Consider the following 13741-nt stretch of genomic DNA (forward strand, 5'->3'; position numbering starts at 1 on the left):
AGGATTTTATTTCTCCTTCACTTATGAAACTTAGTTTGGCTGGATATGAAATTCTGGGTTTAAAATTCTTTTCTTTAAGAATGTTGAATATTGGCCCCCACTCTCTTCTGGCTTGGAGAGTTTCTGCCGAGAGATCTGCTGTTAGTCTGACGGGCTTCCCTTTGTGGGTAACCCGACCTTTCTCTCTGGCTGCCCTTAAGATTTTTTCCTTCATTTCAACTTTAGTGAATCTGGCAATTATGTGACTTGGAGTTGCTCTTCTTGAGGAGTATCTTTGTAGTGTTCTCTGTATTTCCTGAATTTGAATGTTGGCCTGCCCCACTAGGTTGGGGAAGTTCTCCTGGATGATATCCTGAAGAGTGTTTTCCAACTTGGTTCCATTTTCCCCCTCACTTTCAGGCACCCCAATCAGATGTAGATTTGGTCTTTTTACATAATCCCATACTTCTTGCAGGCTTTGTTCATTTCTTTTTCTTCTTTTTTCTTTAGATTTCTCTTCTCGCTTCATTTCATTCATTTGATCCTCAATCGTTGATACTCTTTCTTCTAGTTGATCGAGTCGGTTACTGAAGCTTGTGCATTTGTCACGTATTTCTCATGTCATGGTTTTCATCTCTGTCATTTCATTTATGGCCTTCTCTGTATTAATTATTCTAGTTATCAATTCTTCCACTCTTTTTTCAAGATTTTTAGTTTCTTTGCGTTGGGTACGTAATTCCTCCTTTGGCTCTGAGAAGTTTGATGGACTGAAGCCTTCTTCTCTCATCTCATCAAAGTCATTCTCCGTCCAGCTTTGATCCATTGCTGGCGATGAACTACGTTTCTTTGCAGGGGGAGATGCGCTCTTACTTTTTGAATTTCTAGCTTTTCTGCCCTGCTTTTTCCCCATCTTTGTGGTTTTATCTGCCTGTGGTCTTTGATGATGGTGACGTGCTGATGGGGTTTTGGTGTAGGTGTCCTTCCTGTTTGTTAGTTTTCCTTCTAACAGTCGGGACCCTCAGCTGTAGGTCTGTTGAAGATTGCTTGAGGTCCATTCCAGACCCTGTTTGCCTGGGTATCAGCAGCAGAGGCTGCAGAAGATAGAATGTTGCTGAACAGCGAGTGTACCTGTCTGATTCTTGCTTTGGAAGCTTCCTCTCAGGGGTGTACTGCACCGTGTGAGGTGTGGGGTGTCGGTCTGCCCCTAGTAGGGGATGTCTCCCAGTTAGGCTACTCAGGGGTCAGGGACCCACTTGAGCAGGCAGTCTGTCCGTTCTCAGATCTCAACCTCCGTGTTGGGAGATCCACTGCTCTCTTCAAAGCTGTCAGACAGAGTCCTTTGCATCTGCAGAGGTTTCTGCTGCTTTGCTGTTGTTGTTGTTGTTGATTAGCTGTGCCCTGTCCCCAGAGGTGGAGTCTACAGAGACAGGAAGGGCTACTTGAGCTGCTGTGAGCTCCACCCAATTCAAGCTTCCCAGCGGCTTTGTTTACCTACTTAAGCCTCAGCAATGGCGGGCGCCCCTCCCCCAGCCTCGCTGCTGCCTTGCAGTTAGGTCGCAGACTGCTGTGCTAGCAATGAGGGAGGCTCCGTGGGCGGGTGTGGGACCCTCCTGGCCAGGTGTGGGATATAATCTCCTGGTGTGCCCGTTTGCTAAGACTGTTGGTAAAGCGCAGTATTGGGGTGGGAGTTACCCGATTTTCCAGGTGTTGTGTGTCTCAGTTCCCCTGGCTAGGAAAAGGGAATCCTTTCCCCCTTGTGCTTCCCAGGTGAGGCGATGCCTCGCCCTGCTTCCGCTCTCTCTGGTCGGGCTGCAGCAGCTGACCAGCACTGATTATCCAGCACTCCCTAGTGAGATGAACCCAGTACCTCAGTTGAAAATGCAGAAATCACCTGTCTTCTGTGTCGCTCGCGCTGGGAGCTGGAGACTGGAGCTGTTCCTATTCGGCCATCTTGCTCCTCAAAAACGACAAAGTCATTTTAACTCTCTGGCCCAAGGTTTCCTTACATATAAAACATGGATAATGCCTTATAAAACTTAAAAAAATAATTAAGAAGATGTACTCAAAAGTGTATTGCAAGGGTTTTTTTTTTTTGTTTGTTTTTTTGTTTTTTTTCCCACACAGGAGCAGTATGCTGTGTTTTAAAGGACATTTTAAAAATTGGCTTGGTTTCCTTTACTCACACCATTTTAGCCCCCACATTTGGGGCTATTTCACCCTCGTTCGCAAGCTTAGACCTGAGCCAGGGTCTGAGATTCATCAGCCTTCAACCCATGCCAGTTTAGGTTTTTTCTGGTATTTGTTTTTTTTTTTTTTTTTTTTTCCTTTTTTTCCCCCCCAGAAATTTGGCTATTATACTTTTTTTTATAAAAGCAACTTGCTTAGACTGTTTGCCCCCCTATTTTCTTCTTTACTTTCCCCTCAACATCACGTATTTGGAAAAAAAAGGTAAAAGTCTGGATTATGAATCCAAAAATTATTGTTACCTTGTATTTTTGCCTGTGTTGTTACCTGTATTTTTCTAAGGCACCATGATCACACCACAAAGAGCTGAAGACACACAACACTCCAGTGAAGGATAGAAGGATAGAATGCTAGTTCCAGTTTGATTTTCAATATTTTTCAAGATTTTCTTTGGTGCTGAGTATTCTGTTGAAATATTTTTTACACTGAAAGAATCAGGAGATAGAGTTTTGGGAGAATACACAACCAGGTGTATGCCCTGGACAGTCTATCTCGGAAACAAAAATGTTTTGTTCTTTCCAGAAGGGAAGGAAGAGAACAGCAACTGGCCACCTGGCACTCCTGCAACTCCTCTCTGATCAGGAAGGAAACTGCCTGGGCTCCTGTGGAAAATTAGTGTATTCTCATGGCTTTGGAATATGTTTCTCCATCCATTAAGAATACTTTCTATCAGAATGGGCTGGGGGAGAAGCAAGAGAGAAATTTAATTTTTGATCTAGAGATCAAAAACTGAAAAGCCTTTGTTTGTTTTTATAAGAGAGTAGCAGAACAGAATTAGAATGTAGATTTGAGGAAACATAAGGAAAAATAAACCCGTGATTATGTGAATTGATTAATGTATCATTTGTTTCTTTGACTATTTTAATTATTAATATATAAATACAAATGACACTGCAGAAGACTAGGAGGAAGATTACGTCTTTCCTGATGAAATTATAGCCCAGCACATGGCACAGTGGCTTTAGTAGATATTCAATAAACATTTGTTAAATAAAAGAAGGTAAGGAGAAGGAAGAAAGGAATGAAATATGTAGGGAAGGTGAAAAGGAGGGAGTGATCAAAGAAGGCAAGAAGGAACATATGCAACTGATGCATGATTTCTCTGTTGAAACTGACAAGGGTACAATTGCATTATTTACCTTGTTCAATAAGATAAATCTGAAGATTTTCACAAACAATGTTATGGAGTGACCATTCCATATTTTTATCTATAATAAATAACAGAGATGAAGTGAACATTTGAGGGAGAAGCTTGATGATGAATTATTAGATAAATTATTTCAAGCAGTTTCTGTTCACTTTTCAAAAACAAAGAGATTGGATTAGAATCATCCATTCACATTGACATTCATCTATAAGTTATAGATGACTCAGTAATTCTCTAACCCAAAGCCTTAATTGAAGATGCAGCTGTCTGGAAAGATTCTCCCCCTGCTACTTCCAAAATACCTCTTTTAGATTTGAATTGTGGAACATTTCTTTATTGGAAAAATAAGAGCTAACATTTATTCAGTGCTGACAATGTGGTGTGAACACCTATTCTAATCACAAACCACACACACACACACACACACACACACACACACACACACAAATACAAATATCCTTTAATTTTCACTAGAACCCAAGATATGATAGGTATTGTCGTACAGTCCAGTTTTACAGATGAAGAAACTGAAGAATGGAGAGGTTAAGTAACCTGCTCAGTAGAAGCAGAATTCAAGTTCAGGCCAACTGACTCCAGAGGCTGTGCTTATATCTAATATGTCTCATTGCACTTTCTGCTTACATTTTAAGTCTTTATGTGCATGGTTTGTTTTTGCTTCTAGTACGGTGGTTCTCAACTGGGGGATTGTTAGCAAATCTGGAGATATTTTTGAGGTGCAGGAAATGTGGCAGAACATTCTACAATGCACAGGACAGTGTCCCACAACAAATAATTATCTGGCCAGAGGTTGAGCAACCTTGTTGTAGAGTATTAGACACTAAAGGACAAGAATTATGCCTTACTTACATTTGTATAGCATTTGGAACAGAGTTGGCTGAAAATAAATATTTATCGATGAAAAACTTAAATTACCTAACCTGTTAAAAGGAAGGAGTTTTCCTAAATAATCAATAAGGTACCACTGAACTCGAACCCAGCAAATTACTGTCTGTGTCCTGGAAATATACGGTTTACCTATTGAGGCCAAGGCACCGGTTTTTCCTGCCTCTTAACTGTATGATGCTATGTTATGAAATTTTGGCCTTTCACAGAAAAAGAATTCAGATATACATGGGGTAGATTAAAAGCAAAAGAGTATAGGTGAGTATCATTAGAAAAAATGGTAAATAAGCATACAAAATATGGTTTTTATTTAATGAATAGGAGAAACAGATGGAAAGGTGATATTACTCACCTTAAGAATTTACCAGCTGCAAGGGAAGTATAATTTATACAAAATTTTGGAATGAATGAGTTTTATGCCTAACATCATTAGGCTAATGGCACTACAAATCATAACAAAAAGATAAAATTTTAGTTTAACAAAGCTTATTATGAATTGTTCTTGTAAAATTCTTTGTGCTTATATAGCAACAGACACAGACGATGGTTCCTTAGTCTACCTCAATCCAGGACTCAAATTTTTTGGAGTCTAACTTGTCAACAGAGAACCCTTCCCCAGCTCAAAGACAATAGTATCTCCCCTCCCCTTTGTTGACTTTCTGCAGGTAAGGTGCCCTGCTTTGTCACTCCATGAGAATATTAAAATAAAAGTGCTACATAAAGGATAATTTTGGCAAACTGATAGTGTTTCTCTTTCATGGACTTTCAGAAAACAGGAGCTAAAATACACCCTTGAGCTAGCTCCATAAGGGAGAGAAAGTAGAAAAATGCTCTGACATAACAATAAGTTACCACCCAGTTTAATAGGAGTCAGGGTTCTTGGTAGCCTTCAGTGTCCTGCCAGGACACTTCATGAAACTGAAGAGACTCTCGGGTTCAGAATGTCTTTCTTTTAAAAAATTTAATAGTAGTGTTATCTCAAATACCATTTTTATGGTATTTTGAATGGAATTCTTTCTGTTTTCCTGGAATCTGAGTATCAGGCTCAAACCTGTGGGCAAAGTGAGCTGGAAAGTCAGACATTCCACAAACAGGAAACAAACATCTCCAACCTATTATAACCCAGCCCCAGTGGAGATAAGCAAAATACCAAAACATCAGCAGAGAGAAGTTTCCTATGAAGTAATAATCACCACACACACAAAAAATGCAAAAATAAAAACCCCATATTACTAGGAATTGAAGAACTTGGGATTTTGATGTACTAAGCTAAGATAATAAAATAATGTATTATGCCCTGTCGCTGAAATTCTGAAAATGCTGAGGGCAAAGTAGTCTCTGATCCTGTGGACTGATTGATCCTTCAAAGGACCCCGTGAGGCTGTCATGGGACTTACCTGGACAGCTTTTGCAGTAACCACAAAATGACACTCACTGAAGCACCTCTCTAAGGATCTGTAACTCTCTAGTTACAAGGGAGAGTTTCACCTTCAAGTGTCACTGAAAACACAAATTAAATCCCAAGCCCAGGTGGTTGGCTTTTCTTTCAAACTCCCAACCACAGCATTTTTGTGGGAGTGTACCATTCAGAGAGATTCATTCATTATATTTCATTGTGTTCAGGTCTGACTGTGATTTTTTTTTGGAATAGTGTTTTTTTCAGATTTTTTGATGGTAGCACTTTTATGAGAATTGTTAGCTGGGCATGGTGGCTCATGCCTGTAATCCCAGCAGTTTGGGAGGCTGAGGTGTGAGAATCACTTGAGGTCAGGAGTTCGAGAGCAGCCTGACCAACATGGTGAAACCCCATTTCTACTAAACAGACCAAAATTATCTGGGCCTGGTGGTGGGCACTTGTAATCCCAGCTACTCGGGAGGCTGAGGCAGGAGAATCGCTTGAACCCAGGAGGCAGAGGTTGCAATAAGGTGATATCATGCCACTGCACTCCAGTCTGGGTGACAGAGGGAGACCCCATTTGAAAAAAAAATTGTTGAGTATTCCTAGGTAGGGACAAAAATTAAATGAAAAATGGCAATGCCAATAGACAATAATGCAGCTATGTAGGGTCACAATGTCTTTGATGTGTTTCTAATACCACTATTTTTATGACAACTTTTTTCTTTTTTTTTTTTTGAGACAGTCTCCCTCTGTCACCCATTCAGTGGCATGATCTCAGCTCACTGCAACCTCTGCCCTCAAGGTTCAAGTGATTGTCCTGCCTCAGCCTCCCAAGTATCCCAGCTAATTTTTGTATTTTTAGTAGAGACGGGGTTTCACCATGTTGTCCAGGTTGGTCTCCAACTCCTGACCTCAAGTGATCTGCCTGCCTCAGTCTCCCAAAGTGCTGGGATTACAGGTGTGAGCCACCATGCCTGGCCAATTTTTATGATAATTATTAAATTTATTACTAATGGTGCTTTTTTCCTCAAGGATTCACATGACCTATTGTCTTTAATTACGATTCATTTTATAACCAGAAAATATCTCAAATAAGTTAATGGCTCACCATCTTCACTGTCCCAGCCTTAGTACAAAATATACCATCTCCTACCCAAGCTACTGCAACAGACTCCGAAACCCTGTGTCCACACTTTCTCTTGCCAATCTATTATGCTTGAGGCAGCTATCATGTTCGATTCTCTGAGACACTTGTTTTAAACTCTTTTTTTAAAGACGTTTATTTTCCTTAAGAATAAATCTAAATTTTTAAGATATGACTGACAACGTTTATCAAGACCTGCCCTTCTCTGGTGTCATGTTCCATCAACCCCTTATACATCCCCCACCATACCTACAGACTCAACTCAGCCACCGTGGCCATCTTTCAGTTCTTACAATTCTCCAAATAGCCTTTGACATGCGTTTGCCTGTATCTAGGATTCCCTCCTCCCTGCTCTCTGGCAAACTCACACTTATCTGTCATGTTACAACTTACATGCAACTTCTTTTTTAAAAAAAAGTCTCCCTTAGCTAGGTCATCTAAACTGTCTGCACCTCATTATTATCTTCCAAAATACCTTGTATCCCAAGTGCCCCTCAGTGCTTGGCGCATTATAAATACACAGTAAATATTTGTTAAATAAGTTTAAAAAATGGTCTAATTTATAAATATGTGACATTATTTGTAATAATGCCGATGGTAGAATTAATGCATTTTTGCACCAGCAGTATAGTGAAAGGTAAAATCTTTTAAATGATTTTTTAACTACCAGGTATTTTAGTCTTTCAGCTTAAAAAATATAATCACGAATTACAAGCTATCAAAGCAATTTCAAACAATCTGTTGGGGGACTTGTCTGCACAAAGCCTAACTCTCTTATGTTTGAGGCCTAGTGCCTCTCTGGATGGAAAAGGATGGAGTGTGTTGGGAAAAGTGTCTGATACTGTAGTGTGGCCATGTGGGGCTGGTATGAGACTAGTTGGAGACTGAATGTGAGGAGGAAGAGTATGTTGAGCAGACCTGGCTGTACACAGACAGACACGGGACCTGAAACTATGTGGAAGCCCAAGATTAAACATAAATATTGTAGCAGAAAATGCCTGTGTTGAGTAAACAAAGACAGAAGGCTGAACAGTATTCAGCAGGTCTGGTTTCCAAGGGTAAAATAAAAGAAGCAGGAGCATTAGCAGGAATTTAGGTCCTCTGCTATAGTCTTGCAACTAGCAGGACCAGCATCAGACTCCAAGGAAGAAACCCTAAACTTTGGGCTATGGAGTTTTTGAGCACACACACCCTTTCCTGATGTGATCAGAAGTTGGGATCAATATTAGATCGTTTGGCAGAACTTTGGTTCCAGCCTAATTCCATTGGCTCAACATGCATGGTTGCAGCAGACCCAGCTCCTACTGTGCTATGATCAGTGGGCTGGAAATAAGCCTAGTGAATATAATTCACATGATATAGTGAATGGATAACTGAATTAATCAGCTCAGAATTCTTCCAGGATTGAGTGTCTTAAATGCTTGACTATAGATAGATGGTATCCATGGCACTTTATGAGTGGCAGGAAATCACTCTTAAACAAAGTACTCCTTCCCTAGCAAGTCTTGCCCATCAGTAGCCATGATTTTTTTCCCTTGTTCCCTGACACACAATCAGACTTTGTTTCCCAGGCTCCTTGAGGTTAGTTGTGGCCACATTATTAAGATTTGCCCAAAAGAATGTGGGTAATGGAATGTAGATACCATTTCTAGATCTGATTTCCACAAATTCCTGGGCATCCTTTCATCTTTTCCAATATCTGTTGACTGTAGGAGATCTGTGGAATATGCTAAGGCCTTAAAAGGTACAGGAGCCATACAGTTGAAGAATCCTGGCCTTGAAATGACTATACAGAGCTAAGCTCCTTGCTAATACACATTAGATTTGGTATGAGCAAGAAATAAACCTGTGATTTGTTAAATCACTGAGATTTGAGGGATTGTCTATATAGCAGCTAATGTTACATACTCCGAATAATAAGTGTGTAAAGTAAGAGGCTGGTAATTGACGAGAAGTAGACAGCTAAGTAACACATAAAATGCATGAAAGATCAAGACCTACTTGGCAGATGGACAGATTTTACTGGACAAAAAAGTGCTACGTCAATGGGTTATTTTTGAGCTTTTTTTCACTAAATTATAAAATTAGGGATATATATTTTGCCATTGAAACTCTACTTACTGTATCCTGATCTATTTAATGGAATTGCATGTTAAAACACCCCTCTCTTTTTCTTTTTCCTTTCCCCTCTACCTTGCCAAATATTTTACACATCCCAAAGTCAGTCAACATTAACATTTGCAAATGCTCCTGAGTGAGTACGTTCGACTAACATTGATGAAGCTCTTACTCTGCACTGTCACTGCTAAGTGCTGAGGTTGAAAACGCAATAAGACTTGTCTTTCTTTAAGGCATTGAGAATCTAGTGTAGGATACCGCTGTTTAAATAACACGAATACTGTGTGCTGTAATTGAGATGCATACAAAACAACAAAAAAGAACAGCCATCTAGTTAATATCAATTACATCATTAATTTTTTTAACATAGAACTTACCACTTTGTATTTATGTTTGTTTTGTTTATTTTATTTTCTCTGACCTTTTCCATTCCGTATCCTTGGTGTCTAGAGCATTGCCTGGTGATACTCAATAAATATTTGTTGAATAAATAAACGAAACTAGGTCAGTGAACTCTGTTCTTATTCATCTGACAGAGGAGCTCTAACATCAGGGTAGGAATTTGGACTTTATCCTGTAAATGGTGGACTTTCAAAAGAGTTGTAATTCAGGCAGTGACATGGTAAAAGTTGTATTTTGAAAATTTACTCTGAGATCTGAATGGAAGATAGATTGCAGGCAGCCAAACTGTAGGCATGATAATTAGTTAGAGAATGATAATGATAGATTAGAAAGAAGACTAAACAATGACAATATCAGTGAGAAGAGAGAGAAGTGTAAACTAATGAGAGTGACTGAGAAATTTTTAAAAAATGACAGGGCTAGAGGATCTGTTGGATATTGTGAATAATGTTGGGGAAAGGAGGTAAATGAACCCCAGATTTTTTGCTTGGATAATTATAGAGACAGAAATTCTGTTTAACAAGTATTTTGGAGAAAACAAAATAATCAGTCCAACTTGGACAGTTTGGGCTAAATGTAATGGTAGAACATGTAGTTTGAGTCGGCAAGAGGCAGGAAAATATATGGACTTGGAACTGAGAAACTAGATAAGAACTAGAGGTAAAAATTTGTGAATCATCTAACCATAGGTGGTAGTGAAGGATGAGGCAAGGATAAGATCAGGCAGAAAGGGTAAGAATCTAGACCGGAGAAAGATAACAGGTCAAAATCACTGAGGTGCTTTTTAAAATTAGACAAAATCTCCCACTTCCAACTTAGTTTTGCAAATGTATGAGCTTCTGTTGCTGTTGCATACTGGGGCCTTCAGTGTGCCCGGCTTGAAATACACTTGAGAACCACTGGGCTGAAAATGATATGTGGAGACCAAGAAGAGAACCCTGGCAAAAAAGAAAACAATGTTAAGAGTTAGCACACAAAGAGGGGCTCAGGAAGAAGATTGGTACCACTGTGAAATGTAGGAGAATACGCACAAGCAAAACAAAAACCAGAGACATGTCCTTAAAACTGTGGATATTGAAAGTTTCAAGAAACAATAGTGATCGACAATGTTAACTACTGGTACATCAAGCAATGCAAACACTTCAAGATCCCTATTAAATTTGACAATTGGCAGGCTATTTATGATCTTAGTGACAGCATTCAGACTTTATGGTGAACTTATGAGTGAACAGAGAGTGAGGAGCTAGAAAAAACAAATGTTTTTAACTCTTTGAAAAGTTGAACTGTGGAAAATGTTAGTGATAAGGCAGTGAAGGTCCAAGCATGATGAAAGTATTGTTTTGTCCTGTTTATTTCAGGTGAGGCTGAAAGAGATGAAGTTCAGAGGAAAGAAATTATTTTTAAGATCCATAGGAAAGTGTGATCAGGGATAAGACTGGAGAGTCAAGCCACAGGATCATGGCCCCATGCACATAAAGCCTCACCAAAACACCTGGGAACACAATAAAGGATTTTAAAATAGATGTTGAAGAGATCACATTTTTATTTAACACAAAGTACTCTGAAGTACTATGGCGATTGAATTAACTAAAGACAAATTAATGAGAGAAAACTAGCTATAACGCTGTTGTAGTAATATCAGTGAAAAGCAATGAACTACGTCAGTTGTGTTAGAGAAGAAGGATGGCAACTGAAATGAACAAATACTTGGGAATGAAAATCAAGATGAACTATTGATGGACTGGAGTTAGAAAATGATGGAGAGAGACATGGTTAGAGAGTTCCCAGGTTTCTAACTTGAGTGATAGGGTTGATATGTTACTGTTAATGAAATTAAGAAATAATGGAGGAGAAACCAAACTGGAGGAAAGATCATTGATTCAGGGTGAGCTATGTTGACATTGTGGTTCAAAACATCTTTGCAAGTGGATATTCAAGTAGATATGTCATAGGAGCTCAATAGATAGTGCTAGAAGAGTTATGTATATTGGATATTGCTTGATAAATTGTCCTGCAATAAATCAGGGCTGTAGATAAGATACATCTAGAATGAAAAGAAAAGCAGATATTGGATCACACATATGGGACATTTATTTGAAGGACAGTCAAAGGAAGAGGCATCTATAAAGAAGACTGGAATGCTATGATCAGAGAGGAAGGAAAAAAAAAAAAACTAGGAGATATAAGAACCACAGATTTTAAGACTCAGTGTGCCTGGCAGTCAGTTGGCAGTCAACGAGTGTTAAATTCACTTCACTTGGTAACATAAAGGGGACTGAAAAGGACCAATAAGACCAAGAAGATCAAGTTAGAGATGAGTTCAGAAATGTCCATTTGGCACAATTGATTACTGGGTATCTTACTGATCAAGTTTTTAAAGTCGTGATCCAGATGGAAATAAAATTTAGTGGGGTTAAGGTAGAAAGGATTGTGTGGAAATTTCAAGACAAAATGTGTCAGTCTTTTTGGACATTGTCTAAGGTGCTATTACTCCTGTAATATTTCAAAACACTGATAGTAAATATTTAGGACTTAGCGTGTTCTTCTTAATAATACTCATATCATGTCTTCTACATTTCTCTAAAGATTGTTTCATAAGGAGGTTAGTGGAAAGTGGAACAGATTCTAACACAAGTCTAGCATGATGGTTTCATGTCACTGTGCTTTATCACAAACTGATCATCGCCAGATCACTTTGGAGACGTGTCTGAATATATTTTATCAAATAATGATAGCTACCATTTATAGAGGACTTATACTTTGCCACACATCATAGCCAGTATTTTAAATAGATTATCTATTTCATTTAATTATCACATCACTTAACCAGTGAATACTAATATTATTCTTATATTATAAATGATGAAAGTGGGTGCAGAAAAATAATTGCCCACTGGGGCCCATCTAAGTAGTAAAGAGGTTTTACCAAGAAGTCTGATAATTGCTCCTGTGATCTTACTCACTGTACCTCACTTTCTTTTGCAATTTGCATATTCATTTTTTTCTTTTTCTTTTCTACAAGCAGCATGTTATAAGAGGCAGTTTTAAAATTTAGCACAAAGGAAGTGCTTTGCAATCAATATTTTTTCATGAAACAAAAAATAGTCAAGTTAGAAAGAGAAATAAAATGTGCTGCTCCTGCACCTTTAATTTTAGTACTCAATACAAGACAATCAAGAAGAATCAAGCAACTTATTTTGCAAAGACAAGGTAAGATTCCAAAAATCTTTTGTATTGTGGCTGGCAAAATTTGTTTGTGCATCCATTGTGAACATTTGTGGTCAGAATTTTTGAAAGCAGGTAATTTTATGTACCAGGGCTGATCTCTAGTTGTCTAGATTAGTAATTTTTCCAAAATAAAATTCTATCAATCTATGCAAGCAACCACAGCTTATTTGAAATGATATAGCAGTCTTTATGGCAGTTTTAGCTTAAGTTCCAAAATTCCATTCTTCCTTTTCCTAAGATGACATTGTTTAATATTTTGTCATGATTATTGAATAGGAAGGGGTTTATCAGGAGACTGTGTCTCTCAGTATTCACTGAAAAATATTTAAATAGCATCTTCTAAATATTTATCACTCAGTTGTAGTGATAACAGTCAAATAATTAGACAGGACTAGAGTAATCCCACTGATACACATTTCACAATTCCACATAGTTACCTTCAGGCATTTTATAAAATTCCACTGCTCAGTTGATTGCTAATCCTGATAAATCCTTTGTGGGAAACAAAAATAAATAAATAAATAAATAAATAAATAAATAAATAAATAAATAAGAAAAGAGGAAGAAGAAAAAGGGGGAATTAAAATGTCCTTGGGCCGGGCGCAGTGGCTCAAGCCTGTAATCCCAGCACTTTGGGAGGCTGAGGCGGGCGGATCACGAGGTCAGGAGATCAAGACCATCCTGGCTAACATGGTGAAACCCCGTCTCTACTAAAAAAAATATACAAAAAACTAGCCGGGTGAGGTGGCGGGCGCCTGTAGTCCCAGCTACTGGGGAGGCTGAGGCAGGAGAATGGCGTGAACCCGGGAGGCGGAGTTTGCAGTGAGCTGAGATCCGGCCACTGCACTCCAGCCTGGGTGACAGAGCGAGACTCCTTCTCAAAAAAAAAAAAAAAATGTCCTTGGAAAACATAGGTTTTTATTCTTTGTCTCCCCAGTTGCTACTTCACTCCATTTGCTTGATCTACTATCTATCTATCCATCCATCTATCCATCCATCCATCCATCCGTCCATCCATCCATCCATCTATTAATATCTATGTATCAAATTCTTCCAAATACAAATATGCATGGCACAGTCAGAGAAAGCAGAAAGTTTAAAGGTTGAGTGTGATTATAGACATATCTATCCATTCAGAAGCAAAATGGATTCAGAATCATTACAACTCTCACTGTGT

The sequence above is a fragment of the Rhinopithecus roxellana genome, chromosome 14 (genome assembly GCF_007565055.1).
Source record: "Rhinopithecus roxellana isolate Shanxi Qingling chromosome 14, ASM756505v1, whole genome shotgun sequence".
Taxonomy (NCBI): Eukaryota; Metazoa; Chordata; class Mammalia; order Primates; family Cercopithecidae; genus Rhinopithecus; species Rhinopithecus roxellana.